Here is a 13,370-nt window from a genome sequence, read left to right on the forward strand (position 1 = left end):
AATACCAGAGGCCAAATCTTAGGTTCTGTTACCTTTGTCATTTTCTATTGCCTTACTAAGTTTCTTTATATCCCACATATGAGAGAGATCATTCTGTATTTTAAAATATTAATTAGTGAAAGTATGTTTTCAGAGGTCATAAAAATAATATAGCAGTAGGTCACTTTTATTGCACATGGCTAACCAGGGTTTAACCGTTTAACCCCATCACTCCATAAGGCCCCCAAGTCCTATCAAGAGTAATCTTTGACCACACAACCAGGAATAAGCCCTAAGCACAGAAAACACAAAACAAAACAAAACAAAACAAAAAGTATGTTTTCTTTTGTGTTATTGACTATTTTTGTAAAATGTTAGTAATTCATGTATTCTAATCAATATTAAAATTCACAGAAACGCTGTTAATTCCTTTGTAAAATAATAAGAAATCAAACTTCCTGGTTCTTATATTTTCTTTCTTTTGGCAGGTATTTTTTTTTCTGTTGTGAATTAGGGATGTAGTTTAGATAAACCAAATCTTAGCTAGACTCATCTTACTCTCAACTCAGTCTACGACAGGTAGATGGATTGGAAAGCCTCTTACTCTTAATCTGTAAAATAGAAGAAATAAGACTAGCCCCCTGAATACACAAACATAATAAAGGTTCTTTGGACTGAATTGTAATTCTCCCATAAAATTATTAATTTCCTGGAGACCATGGTTTTATTTTTACTTTTTCAATACTGTTATTCTCTCTCTCTCTTTTTTTTTTTTTTTGGTTTTTTGGTTTTTTGGGCCACACCCGTTTGATGCTCAGGGGTTACTCCTGGCTAAGCGCTCAGAAATTGCCCCTGACTTGGGGGGACCATATAGGACGTCAGGGGATCAAACCGTGGTTCTTCCTTGGCTAGCGCTTACAAGGCAGACACCTTACCACTAGTGCCACCTCACTGGCCCCAATATAGTTATTCTCAGCCTTATCTACAATTACAATCTCTTGATGAAATTTTTAGTACTCAATCAGCATTAAAATCATTTAAAATTATCTCCAAGTGGAAGATGCCACTGTCCTTAAGAGGTTAATCAGAAAATATAGCTTTAACATATTAAGAGAGAAGACAACTGGAAAAAATAATTTCAGATAATAAATTAAAAAGTAAAATGTGATGGAGCCCACTATTCTATTAACCTGTCTATATTTCCAAACTAAACTATGAATTCATTGAGAGTGAAAATTCAGAGTATATTTGTTTTCTTTCCACATCCTTTAGCAGTATCTTAGTCATCTTCATATCCTTGGCACAAATTAAGAACTCCGGGCCGGAGAGATAGCACAGCGGCGTTTGCCTTGCAAGCAGCCAACCCAGGACCTTAGGTTGTTGGCTCGAATCCCGGTGTCCCATATGGTCCCCCGTTCCTGCCAGGAGCTATTCCTGAGCAAATAGCCAGGAGTAACCCCTGAGCACCACTGGGTGTGGCCCAAAAAAAAGGAAAAAAAAAGAACTCAATGTTTATTTGAGAGTCAGGAAATTGAAGGTCAGAAATATGTTTCAAGGGGATAGGGATCAGGCTTTGCTTTCAAGAGCTCCAGGGTCGAATCCTGGTACCTCATGGTTCCCTGACAACTGAAGGAAATGGCACCCCAGCAACCTATTGGAAACTGCATCTTCAAGAACCATGTGGTGTGGTTCCCAAAAGGAAAGAACATAAAATAACAAGAAAAGTAATTTTTAAGTTAAAAAAAATGGAAGTAGGCCACAAATAGATGTGCTTGGGGCTATTTCTGGCTCTATGATCAGGAGTAATGGCTGTGGTGCTAGAAATTCAAACCAAAGTTACATCCTGTGAGGACCTGTAGTAGCTCTCTAGTCCCTTAGAAACTTTTTAATTTAATAAAAAGTAATTAAAGCTTGTTAAGTGCTTCCAATGGAAGAACAGAGGATAAAAACTCATTTGTAACATGCTAACTCCACAAATATAGGCTCACATACTGAAGTCAATGCACTGTTCAATTGATAATTCTTTTTGTTTGTTTGTTTTGTTTTTGGGCCACACCCTGTAATGCTCAGGGGTTACTCTTGGCTATGCGCTCAGAAATCTCTCCTGGCTAGGAAGACCATATGGGATGCTGGGGATCGAACCAAGGTCCGTCTTAGATTGGCCACATGCTGGCCCCCTCAATTGATAATTCTTGATTGAATTATCAGATATAATCATGAATTAGGTGTGAACGCATCTTTTTTAATCTCGTATCTGAACTTCCTTAGGCTCTTATGAAAGAGTTAAGTACATCAGAGAGGACCGTTTCATCACTCACAAATATTAATTTAAATATTTAGTTATTTACTTGATTTATTTTCACCCTCAGTTTTAAGTGCCCATTTTAGGATATCTTATAAAGTTTTTCATCTAAAATTTCATGAATATATCCAGATCTTTAATATACAAAAATAATAAACTTCTTTCTAGGTGTGGCTACAGTTAGAAGCTATTTGAGTGTCCATAATTCATAGAACATAAAAAATAAAACATAGTAAATTGATGCATTGAGAGGCCATATAAAAATCAGTAATCAGTCATCTGCTTCAACAATAGAAATGATATAAACAAAAATATGTAAAGATTAATCACTATGCTTCCTGAAAATTTTTAATTGATTTTTGGGCTAAAGAAAAGAACCAATAGACTGGTTAATCCTGCTCCCCATATAAGTCCCACTTCTCAACACTGATCCTGGAATAGCACCAGCACTGCTGGGTGTGTCCCAAAAACATGATAATAAAAATTTAATACTAAGGTAAGATGACACTCACTGACCCACATATTTTTTCTAATTCCTTCCCTTTGATCATATATGGAAGCTATAACGTGATTGGATAGTAAATCTATGAAATATGAGTTTGCTGATATAATCAAGATTCTTAATCAGTTTGTTTTTATTTAATAAAAATAAGTCTACTTACATAATGTAGTTATCAGAAATAGATACCTATATCAGTGTAGTTGTAAGCAAGTATAACACAGCAAGACATTGGTGAAGGGAAATCCTTCCAATGAGATTAGAGTAGAATATTTGCCCTTTGTCGAAACTGAATGTGGTCATGGCTCTAAATCATAGGCAGTGGCTTGTAGTTTGGTGTAATGGTGTAATGGTTAAGGACAAAAGAATGCATACTTATATGCCTGAACCTCTATTATAAGCAACTTTGTAAATCACAGTGCCATTTGCATGCAATTGAACAAACCTTGATCCCTGGTATCCTATATAGTCCCTCATCCCTACCAGGAATTCTTGAGTGCAAAGCCAGGAATAAGCCCTGAGCACCACTGCATGTGACCAAAACCAAAAAAAGACAGCCACTTAACAAAGTACATCTACTTCAAAAGAGATTCTAAATTGGATGAATATGGTGACATTTTTGATAGAAGTCAGGCAGTCTCTTGCCCAAGCTCTAAAGTGATTGCTGAGTAAATGTGCAATGTGACCACGACTACAGAAGTAGCAGCTGTCTGTGAAACAAAATGAGTTTCTCTCCATTCAAACTATCTAGTACTATCAATTGTAGCTAGCACAAACTGTCAGCCAAGGATTATAGTGCTAAAATTCCAATTGGCAATATTTCCACTTAATAGGTTGTTGATTAAGTGGTATCCCTTCCATCATGGATATGGCAACAATTTGCCCTAATTTCAATTTGTCTGTATTCTAGAAATGTGTTTCCCTTGTCTCTATAGGTAGTGCTAGTACCACAATTATTGTTTAGAACTTCTAGAAAGTCTTATTCTCTATATTTAATTCAGCATGCTTAATTCCATACAAGATTGCTTTTTTTCATTCACCTAAACAAAACAGAAGAAAGACACCAATGAGCTTATGTTTATGAATTCACCAGGTTTTACCACAGCCTCCATCACCTAGATGTAATTGGAATGAGCGGATGGATGAAATAATATATGATGAATCTTTACCACTCCAATTAAGAAGTTCCCAAAGTTTGGAGTTATGACTTATAAAATGCCTAGTTTCATAATGCTTTGAATCTGTGAACAACATATGGTGCTTTTTTTCTCCCATGGTGTGAATAAAGGGATCTAGAAATCAATGTAACTATTCCATCTGGTGACCCTCTAGCTGTTTGTCTTTTCATCCCCCAAATTTTGTGTTCTGCTTCTTTAGTGGTATAGTTGCCATAAGCAGACTATTTATAACAGTAGATTTAATAATGATTACATTGAGATAAAAGAGAAAACTAACAGTATTTGGGATTCTTAATTCTTCTGACCAATTGACGAGGTCTGTTAACTTCTAAAATGAGGGTTACTGATGCTAAATAACAAGAAGAAAGTAGGCTACTACTGACATAGTACACGTAATAAAAATAGGAGAACCAAGAACATACCTCCTAGAAATTGTATTTCCAAGTATAAAAGTCATTAGGAAACTTTTAAAAAGTGATTTGCAAAAGCTATAAATTTATAAACTACTAGGAATTGAAAACTTCCACAAGCAGGTCCAGTGGTCAGGCTAAATAGTAACTGAAATGCTAACTAAAAACCAAACCTGAAACTGGTAAGTGAAGAAAGAAACTTAAAATATACAAAATAATCTTTTGATGATTTTAGATATGGATAGTCACAACTGGACATTTTCTTATATACTTACTATGTTACTTTATATTTATTTTTTGCTCTCTACTATTTTACATATGGGACACATATTATAGTTAAACTTACAATTTACCATTTAAGTAATGAAATCAAGTATTAATTCATTGCCTAGCCATGGAAACAATACCTGTTGAAGACTGGTAAAGGAGAGATAAAATTTTTACCATATGGGGCCAGAGCAGTGGGGCAGCGGTAGAGGGCTTGCCTTTCATGTGGCTGACCTAGGATGGATGAGGTTTGATCCCTCAGCATCCCATATGGTCCCTTAAACCAGGAGTGATTTCTAAGCACATAGCCAGGTGTATCCCCTGAGCATCACCGGGTGTGGTCCCAAAACCAGGGGAAAAAATGGTTCATAAGCTAAGCATGGTTAGCTAGGAAGAAGCATATAGTTATATATCAGAATTTTGGTAATAGAAGCATATTATTTTGCCACTGTTCTTTAATTCCAAATTTCCCCTTTACATATAGCTTTGCTAAATGTAGACTGATATTTTTCAGATTGCTTTGTCATCTGAATCCTTATTAAATTCTTTCAAAGGGGGATTCTAGCAGGAGACAGAAATGCAAGCAGAAAGCAGAAGGACTTGTTTCTTTCTATTTCATTGTTCTTCCTGTCATTGCACCCAAGGGAAGTAACTTCACCCTAGCAGCAACATTGTACTTTACCCTCCAACATTTTTGACATTCCCAGAAGCTGCCTAATCGTCAGATGGACCAACTACCACTGCCAATGTCTCCTAAAGTTTATGTCTCAACTCTTTAAGACTATTCCTCTCACTTGGTAACAGGACTCACTGAGTAGAAATCTGAGTCCCACTTCTCTGGGGTTTCTTTTCCAAATTTAGGAATTTTAATTATCCATTGATATTTTTCTCCCAGCCCTTCTATTTCCTATGATTATTACTTATACTTTTCATTGGTCTTTTCTTTTGCAATTTTAGTTCTTCAATACCTATGTAATAAATGCTTTGGAATTAAATTCTTTCTTGAACTACTAGGAATTGACTAACATATACATATTAAATAACCAAAACAGAAATTAGAAAGAATAAATTAAATATGCATATATTAAAAAGTAAGCACTAAATACATATGTAGTAAGTAAAAATTTCAAGAAACAGAATAAGTAAGTATATATTGTATTAAGCAAAATGTCATTTATACAAATTAAAAATATATTCTTCAATAAAATATATATTATTAAGAATATATTTAGGCATATTAAAAGGTGGCCTAGAATAATAAATATGAGCATCAGGACAAGCTATTGGGATAAATGAGAAGAAAGGAAGGAACAAATGGTGAAAGAAAGGAAAAGATGTCAGGGGCTTTGGATAAATCAATAATAATATTGTGCTATGAACTGAAATGAATAGTTAACTAAGCCTTCTAGACTGAAGGACATGAGACATGAGACTGAAGAGATATGAGACTCTTGAGATATGAGAATGAAGGATATATAGACAAGGACAAAACCTTGTCTATTTTCATTGCAAGTGAAAGAAAACTGACTTCAGAGAAAGAAAGAAGTAATGCTCTGTCTTACATAACAAATATATCTAAGGGTAGTCTTTCAGCATAGTTGAACCAAGAATTTAATTATACAGCATTATCATACTCTGTCTTTAGCATTCCTTCATGCTCATTTCTCACTAAGATATTTTCTTCACAACAGGGTTTAAAAAATATGAAAGCTCATATTCTAGTGCATTGTAATCAGAATTTTGTCTTTTATTTTCACCTTTTTTTACTCTGATCAAAATGAGGAGGGTCAAGCTCATTCATTGGTCCTGATTGGCTTTGTTAAAAGCATGAACAAATTACCATGAAATATAAATACTTCATTGGTCAATCATAGGTCATTTACTCTAGTTTCTGAGTTCAATCCGAAGAACCTATTACTGAAAGAAGTAAATTCTTCAACAGAATGCTGATCCAATCAATTCATTTTCAATTTTGCCAGTCACTAATTTGAAACCCATGTCATTTTTGTTTCATTTTGTTTTCAGTAAGAGCATTGTGAGTAGATCATAGAGGTAGAGCTTCTCTTTAAAGACAGAACAGAGAAGGTGACTTGTGGTCATGTAACTATCATTTAGGAAAATTCCTCTTGCCTAAAATATGTTATTCTACCCTGTTTCCCTGAAAATAAGACGGTGTCTTATATTAATTTTTGCTCCCAAAGATGCACTAGGTCTTATTTTCAGATGATGTCTAATTTTCTCATGAAGAATATGGTTCACATTTATTGTTAAATGAAAATAAAGAAAATGTATTACCTGTATATGGTATAGTACTATAGTAGTTGTCAACACAAACCAGACAAACTGTGAATCCTACAATATCAAGAATTTACTCATCACTTTGAAAATTAATTTTCATTCTGAGACAGAACCTAGGGGGGCCTTATTTTCAAGGTGGATGCCTTTTCATCCAGAAGAAAACCTATAAGTAGATATTATTTTTGGAGGATGTTTTATTTTGGGGAAAACCTGGTATCTGTTAAGCATAGTTTTAAAATCAAATTTTACTACTGAGATCATTGTTTTGGACCTATTATATGGACCTTTGTGATGTTCTTGAATACCATGCAAATATCTTTTACTATTTATCAGCTTAAACATCATGGTATTGGTTACTTTGCAACAGTAAAGAGACCCACAGAGGGAAAAAATAAATACAAGAAAGAAGAAGGCCTGGATCAAAGTACAATGTTTAGGGCACTTGCCTTGCATACAGCTGCCCGAGGTCCCATTTTCTGCACTATATATAATACTAAACACCATGAACAGTAATTCCTGAGTGCAGAGCCAGGATTAAGCCCTGAGCACCACTGGAAGCTCCATTGGATGCACGGCCCCCAAAAATGTTGATCAAGGGAAATATTGCTAGTACAGAGAGAAAGAAGCTTATTTTGCATCTACTCATTAGAATCTCCAGCACAGCATGATATATGGTCCCCTAAACTTCATTCAAGTTCACTCCTGAGCAGAACCAAAAATAGTCCCTGAGCACCTGTGGCTCAAACTATCACCATCACCTAAAAAGAAAAGAAAAGAAAAAGAAAGGGAGATAAAATGAAAGAAAGGGAAAGAGAAAGAAAGAAAGAAAGAAAGAAAGAAAGAAAGAAAGAAAGAAAGAAAGAAAGAAAGAAAGAAAGAAAGAAAGAAAGAAAGAAAGAAAGAAAGAAAGAAAGAAAGAAAGAAAGAAAGAAAGAAAGAAAGAAAGAAAGGAAGGAAGGAAGGAAGGAAGGAAGGAAGGAAGGAAGGAAGGAAGGAAGGAAGGAAGGAAGGAAGGAAGGAAGGAAGGAAGGAAGGAAGGAAGGAAGGAAGGAAGGAAGGAAGGAAGGAAGGAAGGGAGGGAGGAAGGGAGGAAGGAAGGAAGGGAGAAGAAATGAGAAAGAGAAAAAAGAAAGGTAAAGAAAAATGAAAAGAAAAGCAGACCCAAAACTGTGATGGGGGTGTGATAAGAGTAAAAAGGATGGTGGCTAATAGGACATTAAGGACACACCCCATCTGTTTTACAATTTCTCATGCTAACAGGAAAAGACACTTCATGTAAGACTATTTGGGGAACTAGTTAGAGACAGGGACTTAGAACAGCATCTTTTGAATAGAAAATGGTCATCTGCAAGAAGAATTTCAGACTTTAAGAGTTCTTGAAATAATCTCAACTTGTTGATCTTTTCTATTAGCATTAAAATGAAAGTGTTTAAATGAGTTCAGGTTTTTTTTTTCCCAAGGAGTACAATACAGAACAGAGTCTATCATACAAGCTAGTTTCCTATGTAATGGGGCAAGGTATTGCCTTTTCTTATAGTGTTCCCATTTTGAAGTTCTTATTACCTTACGACCATATTTCCTAACTCCACACGAAAGAAATCATCATAATGTACAGTAATTAAAAAGTCCTATATTTATAAATAAATGAAAACCTGGGGGAGAGACAGAGAGATAATTTTCAACTATTAGCAGGGGTTATCCATGGCAGAGAAGAAGAATGTGATGAAGGTAAGGACAACAAAGAAAAAAGAAAAGTATTATTTGACTTTTGTTTAAAGAACTTGTGTACTCATGAACCTTTTTAGTAATTTAAATTGTTGTAAAAATCTGTACTTAACTGATTCTTCTAACTAGAAGACACTTGTTCTCACAACTAAGATTAAATTTAAGAGAGACAGGGCCAACTCTGTAGCCTAGATAAATGCTGGCCACATGGGGGGGGGGGTGTATCTTACAAATGTCACCAGTGCCTGAAATAGGCTTAAGAATAATACCCAAAAGACATCAAACCAAGCTGAATAAAAATGCAAAATACTCGAAGTCTTTGTTGCATCTACTTTTTTTTTTCTTTTTTCAAAAAGAATGAACTACTGCTGTTCCTGAGAATGTCATAAAGATACAAGTCGGTCTTGCTCTCCCCTGGATAGGTTTCAATGGGTAATAAATGGTTTTCTGAGAGGGTTGAGTTAAAGCTCTTATGTAAATAGAGGCTTACATAATGCTCTTTAAACTAGAACTCTGAAGACAATCTGCAGTAGGCATATGAAATCTGTCTGTGCTGCAAATGGCATCTGAAAACTAACAGGAAACCATCCAAGACGTGGTCTCAGAAAACAGGAAGAATAAACACCCACTGTGTTCGCTTCTGATCAATCACTTAACCAAAGGGCCACCACAACCAAACAGAATACGTAAGAGGTGTGTGCGCGTCTTGGGTTTTCTAGCAGCGATGCTCCTGAACCAAGAAGACTATTTCAGCAGCGCTCACAAGTTATCTTTCACTGTAAATTTCTAAGTAAAATTCTCTAGGGGCTGGAACCCTGCCTTCGGCCGTTTCCTTCCCTGTAAGGTTAGACAGGGCATCATCTCACGGAAGAGGCTAAACTAGTATTGATTTTTCAATTTCGAAAAGGAATAACCATTTCGAGCAAAGGCACGCTGGGAGCAGGGAGGGGGTCGGGGTGCTGGTGTCACCGAGAAACACGCTTCAAACCCAAAGCGCCGCCGAGAGGGGGAGTTGGAGCCGCAGTGAGCGAGCCGCGGTTTCGACAATTCCAGGTTTGGAAGTTCTTGCAAACAAGCCTCGCAGTTCGAACATCTGCGGACCTGCCTCTCTTAGAGGGGCGCTTCTCTTCCGAAGGACACAGCCACTTCTCATTTTCGGGAGGGCGAGGCGGGTGGCCCCCGGGCGCAAGGGGAGAGACGGACGATCTTCGATCAGGGTTCACTTCCATTTCACCTTTATTATTACTCCCCTCGCCCCAGGACGGTCCCCTCTGAATCCCCACAGCTGTCAAAGACTCGGAGGCTGAAAGTAGATGGGAGGAGTTCCGAGTTCCGAGTTCGCGCGCGGGATGACAAGGACAAACTTTGTAGAAGCCCCCCACGGGGGTCTTTCTTCATCAGCTTTCAAAGGCCACGAAGTGCACCCCGCCTGCCTGCGTCACAAAGCTGGGGCCTCGGGCCCCCAGAGATGCAGATTTTCCAACCCTTAGAGAAGGGATCGGCCCATTCTCTTATCCATGCCAAGCCTGAGATCGGATTTCACCGGGCTCAAGGTTGGCTCGAAGAACTGCCAAGTCTGAGAGTGTGCTGGGCTGGGCGCAGGCCCCGCGCGGTTGCCGGAAGCCGCCCCGCCAGCAGCCTTGGCTAATGCGCCTCTTTTAGCCCCCAGAGGCAGGAGCACTCCTCTTTCGGAGATCTCCCCCTCCTCCATCTCCACCGAGACCTCTCCCTTCGGGTTCTCCGAAGCGCTGTTAGAGAAGAAAGCTACAGACAGAGCCCCTCCACTGGCCTCAGTTAACTTTCCCATCAAACCAAATTTTCCCGCCTCGGGACGCAGAAGTTAAGACCTGGTCGACTTGCACTCACGCACGCCTGCCCTTCCCCTCCTCCTCGGAGCTCCCCAAGTCTGAAAGTGACTGAATGGAAACACTGACACGTGAAAACTCTATTCTGAGTGATTTAGCATCGGCTGCCTTGAGGTTTTAATCTTGTTCTCCTTGTCCGGCTCTGGGCTCTGGGCAACTATCTGAAAAGGTCTCCAACTTTCTTTCCTGTCTTTTGGGAAGGCGAGAAGTAGAGGGTGACTAGAAGAAGAAATGTGAGAGATCTGGGGCCACCAGGATCATTCAAGAGGAAAGTCCAACTCCTAATCCCAGGAATGTAAATCCTTGAGTTTCTCGAACTTTATTGTTGCTTTATTCTTAACACTAAGACCCGACCTTCCCCCCCACACACAGAGTAGTAGTAGTAGTAGTAGTAGTAGTAGTAGTAGTAGTAGTAGTAGTAGTAGTCCACATTAAGAACAGATGACACACCTACCATAAGTCCTGGAGGAAATGGGGTGTTGCTTGCCCTAATCCTACTCTCTCCTTGTCTCTTTTATCAGGTCCAATGAAGATGACCTGCTTCCTACCTAGCCTGTTCCGTTTCCTGGTCCAAGTCACCAAGGGTCTTAGAATGGCAGTTTTGCACATTTTGGCCATGCCTCCAATAGACCTCTTCAGGAGAGAAATGAGTATCATTGCCTTTGAACAGTACCCTCCAAGAAAATGTTTTCCTTTTCAAAACAAAAGCACTTTTGCTTCTTCGCACTTCCAGTTTAGACCATTTATTCTAGTTTCTAAAAGGGTCCAGGGATGTGTTCTTTTAAGTAATATTCTCCTTTTTGGCAGGAATCCTTGTCACCTAGTTTTCCTGGCCCAGTGTCAAGTGGCCATCCTTCTTTGGGGAGCAGTTACAAAGGACCTTTCTGATGCACTAGGTCTAACAGGGTTCCCCCTCTCCAGTTACATACCCCCTTGAGGTCTTGATGAAGCCAGCCAGAGAAGGGTAGGAAAGCTGTTCAAACAGTGGCTGTACATTCCAGTTCGGACCACAGAACAGTAAGAAAATCCCAACATACTGCTTCTCCCCATCTTGCATTGTACTCCCTGAAATTTGGAAATGAAACTTGTTTGATGTAGGAGGAGACGTTATCTAATTAGGGCATAAGAAATTTAATCTTTCCAGCATTCAGGTCATATAATTGATGTTAATTTAATGCTCAGATTCTCAGTCATTAATTTTTATTCTCTTAAATGCTGTTTGGCAGGGGCCCCTGATCCATGGCAATGGATTTTACTGGATGTAAGAGCACACTTGGACTTAGTAGTGACTCACCACAGACCTTCCCATCCTAATAACAAGATCACATCATGCATGCATTATTAAGCCACGTAATTGAATGGTCCATAGTTTGCATATCAGACTATTAAAATAATGTGTTTTGCTTTTCTCTGAACACGTATTGTTCAAGCCTCTGCGAATATGAGGCGATTCTGATAATTATCACCAAATTACTGCAAATGTTCTCTTCATTAACATGATTTCTTTCAAGCATTTTTAAATGTGAATATTATTATGAATTAAGGAAGTTCTTACAAAGTTTTGTGAACTTTTTAAAGGAGCTTATCACTGTGATTGAAAGGATATATTAAGGAGAGAGAGAGAGATGCTTTGACTATGCCTTTCATATGGTTTCCTCTAGTCAAATAAAACTCATTTTCAGGCAGTGTCTGGGCAAAAGACAGAGACAGACAGAATTTTAAAGTTACAAGAGAATGGGAGAATTAATTTTTCTGCATAGATACTATTTGGTTGATCCCTTTCTAGTACCCGGAATTTGGTACCAGAAGTAAAATTCTAATTTTTCAAAAACCTGATTTAGAGTAAAATAATAGTCCCCTCCTTAAAACACCGACTCCAAATTTCTAAAGCTAACAGCTCTCAAGTAACTTAATATTTTTATTTTACTAGTCATCCTGAGTCCTATATCACTAGGGAAATGATAAACCTTGAAAAGCCTTTATTGTAACCTTCCCTTCACACACTGATTTCAAAGTTGAATAAATAGTTAAGCAATAAAAAAAAAAAAACTACTGCAAAATAAGAGTCTCCTTGAAATGTGTAAAATTTGCATCTACATTCTCTCCCAGTCAAATATCTCTTTGGGTGGTTTTGAAACTCTCAGAATAGGTCATTCTGCCGGGCGGTGGTGGCGGTCCATCCCTGGACTGTCAGGTTACTGCGCAGCTCCGCGGCTGGGAGGTCGTGGTCCTCCGACGGCGCTTCCAAAGCCGAAAGGCAACCAGGAGCGCAGACGAGCTAGGCTCAGCCCCGCGGAAGGCTCCACGACTCTGAGAAAGTTGTGAAATTTGTCCTTAAATCAAAGGCTGCTGAAAAGAAAAAGTGGACGAAAGTGGAAAGAGAGGGGGCCATTAGAGAGAGGAAGGAATATAGGGAAAGGGAGAAGGAGGAGAAGAAGGAGAAGGAGGAGGAGAAGAAGAAAGGGAGGGAGGTAGAGAGGGGGCGAGAGAGCAAGGGAGGGCCAGAGGGCCAGAGGGGGAGACGGCCACTTTCCTTCACCGCTCTAGACCCCACAGCAACCTGCCTGACCGTTCCCCGTGGGGTTGGACACTGCCCCCCACCCTGTTCACGTTGGGTGCCGGGCTCCTCGCGACCCCGCTCCTGGGGCCTGCAGTCAGCTCTAGGCAAAGGGTGCCAGGCCCCAGGCGGAACTTTTATTTTGGCTGGGAAGAGAGGACGCGGCTCCCAGGCCCGAAGAGGCGAACTGAGCCCTTCTGTTTGGATTTCCCTCCTCGCTATAGCAACCAGCAGCGTCGGGACAAAAATGCGCCCTCCCAGGACAATGGCTTGCCTCCCGCTTCTCGCCC

Source organism: Suncus etruscus, chromosome 4 (genome assembly GCF_024139225.1).
Source record: "Suncus etruscus isolate mSunEtr1 chromosome 4, mSunEtr1.pri.cur, whole genome shotgun sequence".
In the NCBI taxonomy this organism is placed as follows: Eukaryota; Metazoa; Chordata; class Mammalia; order Eulipotyphla; family Soricidae; genus Suncus; species Suncus etruscus.